Source organism: Heterocephalus glaber, unplaced genomic scaffold, assembly GCF_053883595.1.
Source record: "Heterocephalus glaber isolate CG9 unplaced genomic scaffold, H.glaber_assembly_v1.0 deba00001538, whole genome shotgun sequence".
Lineage (NCBI taxonomy): Eukaryota > Metazoa > Chordata > Mammalia > Rodentia > Bathyergidae > Heterocephalus > Heterocephalus glaber.
The window spans coordinates 6004824-6007978 of record NW_028258333.1 but is presented as its reverse complement, the minus strand read 5'-3'; the positions used below and the strand labels follow the sequence as shown (position 1 = coordinate 6007978).

The 3155-nt window shown below is 37.2% G+C and overlaps 1 pseudogene; it reads left to right on the top strand.

The window, feature by feature from the left end:
- The first annotated feature begins 815 nt into the window (after positions 1-815).
- On the top strand, positions 816-1713 carry LOC101706110 (nucleophosmin pseudogene; annotated as a pseudogene).
- Positions 1714-3155: the final 1442 nt, after the last annotated feature.

Genomic DNA, 3155 nt, shown 5'->3' with positions numbered 1-3155 from the left:
CATATATACACAGTGTATACATGCATATACACACATTATGTATATACATATATTATGTATTATGAACTTGCAATCCTCAGCCTACAGAGTCACTGGGATACAGGTATGGACCATCATGCCTGGCACAAATCTATTTATAATAAATTATCACCATTAATATTTTGATGCATTTAGTATTATCTAATCCAAAAAATCATTGATTCTAAGATACATCACCAACATAAAAACAGTCAAGATGGGATCCCCCTCCCCCCATATAAATCCAGGACATAAAATTTCCACACAACATATAGAAAAAGACAGAAGGAAACTTTTATTAACTTAGCGCTTGGCAGAAGAAGAATAAAAGACTCTCCCTTGAGAATTTCTGTCACAAGCCTGTACCTATATTAAGGTTTGTGGTCTGCATTTACAGCTCTTGTGTGGTCCAAGAATTATAAGGAAGAGAATTTTATTGAATTAAATACCTGGCAGAAGCAATTTCATAGTCTCTCTGGAAGAATTCAACCTCTTTATTCCAGACTGTCAGCAACTGAACTGCACAAAACACTTGACTGTAAGATGCAAAACGATTGTAAAAAAAAGTACATCTTAAAGTAGATGAAGTAGTTTACTCTGACTATTGATGATGTTTTTCTTAAAATGAGATTATATTTTGCTTGCTTTTGTGTACAGCAGGATAGGGAATGAGTTTTATAGTAAAAAAAAAAAGTTCACTCCCTGGAGTGATTCCGTCCTGCGCATCTGTTCTCTGGGGGCAGTAGCTGTTTATTTCTGTCCGCGTTCTCTCCCACCTAAGTGTGTGCCACAGCTCCATGGAAGATTTGATGGATATGGACATGAGGCCCCTGAGGTCCCAGAACTATCTTTTTGGTTGTGAACTAAAGGCCGACAAAGATTATCACTTTACGGTGGATAATGATGAAAATGAGCACCAGTTGTCATTAAGAACAGCCAGTTTAGGGGCTGGTGCAAAGGATGAATTGCTCATTGTGGAAGCAGAGGCAATGGATTACGAAGGCAGTCCAATTAAAGTAACACTAGCAACTTTGAAAATGTCTGTACAGCCAGCGGTTCCCCTTGGGGCTTTGAAATTACACCACCTGTTGTCTTAAGGTTGAAGTGTGGTTCAGGGCCTATGCATATTAGTGGACAGCACTTAGTGGCTGTGGAGGAACATGCAGAATCAGATGATGAGGAGGAAGAGGATGTAAAACTCTTAAGTATATCTAGAAAGCGATCTGCTCCTAGAAGTGGTAGCAAGGTTCCACAGAAAAAAGTAAAACTAGCTGCTGATGAAGATGATGATGATGATGATGACGACAATGATGATGAAGATGATGATGAGGATGATAATGATGATGATTTTGATGATGAGAAAGCTGAAGAGAAAACACCAGTGAAGAAATCGATACGAGATACTCCAGCCAAAAATGCACAAAAATCAAACCAGAATGGAAAAGACTCAAAACCATCAACACCAAGATCAAAAGGTCAAGAATACTTCAAAAAACAAGAAAAGACTCCTAAAACACCCAAAGGACCTAGTTCTGTAGAAGATATTAAAGCAAAAATGCAAGCAAGTATAGAAAAGGGTGGTTCTCTTCCCAAAGTGGAAGCCAAGTTCATCAATTATGTGAAGAATTGCTTCTGGATGACTGACCAGGAGGCCATTCAAGATCTCTGGCAGTGGAGGAAGTCTCTTTAAGAAAACAATTTCACCAGGGATTTGGCTTAGTGGTTCTGCCGCTTGCCTCGCAAGCACAAAGATCCAAGTTCAATCCCTGGTACCAAAAAAAAAAAAAAAAGAAAAGAAAAAATTTCAAGAGTTTGTTAAAATTTTCTGTCTTATTTCATTTCTGTAACAGTTGATATCTGGCTGTCCTTTTTATAATGCAAAGTGAGAACCTTCCCTACTCTGTTTGATAAATGTTGTCCAGATTCCATTGCCAATAATGTGTTGTCCAAAATGCCTGTTTAGTTTTTAAAGATGGAACTCCACCCTTCGCTTGGTTTTAAGTATGTATGGAATGTTATGATACGACATAGTAGTAGTGGTGGTCAGACATGGAGATGGGAGACAAAAATATACCTGTGAAATAAACTCAATACTTTAATAAAGTAACAGTTTCTATTTACTTATTTGACATTTATTCTTTGTCAAAAAATTATATACTTTAAAATGTTAAATAGTATTCTAAAATCTAATGAAAAATGTCTTTGCCTAGTCTTCTAAATTTTTCATGGTGCTAGGAATGGAACCCAGGGCTTCATGGATGCTAGGCAAGTGCTCTACCACTGAGTACACTCCTAGCCCTGGTTAACCAGTTATTCTCATCAGGATTTAGTGTGCCTGCATGTCCACCTCCCCTTAGTAACCAATATTTATGCAATGTATTCCATGACACACTCAGACTGCCCATCTGTCTAACCTTGCCATCCAAAGGAAATCTGGCATGATGAAGCAGCCTGGAACAATCTTTCAACTGAACAAGAACAGAAAATGATTTTGGTGACTTCCTCAATTTGCCCAAGAAGTAGTATATCTTCCATGTATGGGAGTAAGAAGACTTGTCTGTTACATGAAAACATTCAGAGACTGATACTTGAAACATTTACCTGTTCTGCTTAAGCTTATATAACTCCTAGTATAAATACACGAGAGAAATGGTTTTGAAGTTCTTATGCTTGAAAGTTTTTTTCTTTTGCTACAAACCCAGTGCTACCTTTACAGCTAAACTTTTTGCCATTGTAAGTATATACTCTACTTACTCTGTGTCTACTCCATTGCTGTTTTAGTGTGCTCTCTTGAATAAGTTTTTCTGAAATTTTAGTTTGAGTTTTTGTTCTGGCTTCAGGGCTGATGGGGTCTGTTCTCCAGTCCTGGGCCATTTTCTTAGGAGAGTTCAGAGTTTTATTTTCATCCATTCTTAGGGTTTCTGTTTGATTGGTTCTTTTGAATATTTCCCCCCATTCCTTTCTGTTTAAATTTTAGGAAAGAGTGTTTTCAAATTTTTTGTTTTTAACTTCTCAGATAGTTGGTTCATTGATTATATCAAAAATAGGAAGGGGATTATTGTGATTTGAAATGGTCCATTCTGACTTGCTCCCTTCTCTGTTGTTAGCCAGTTTGACTTTTCCTAAAGTTAATTTAG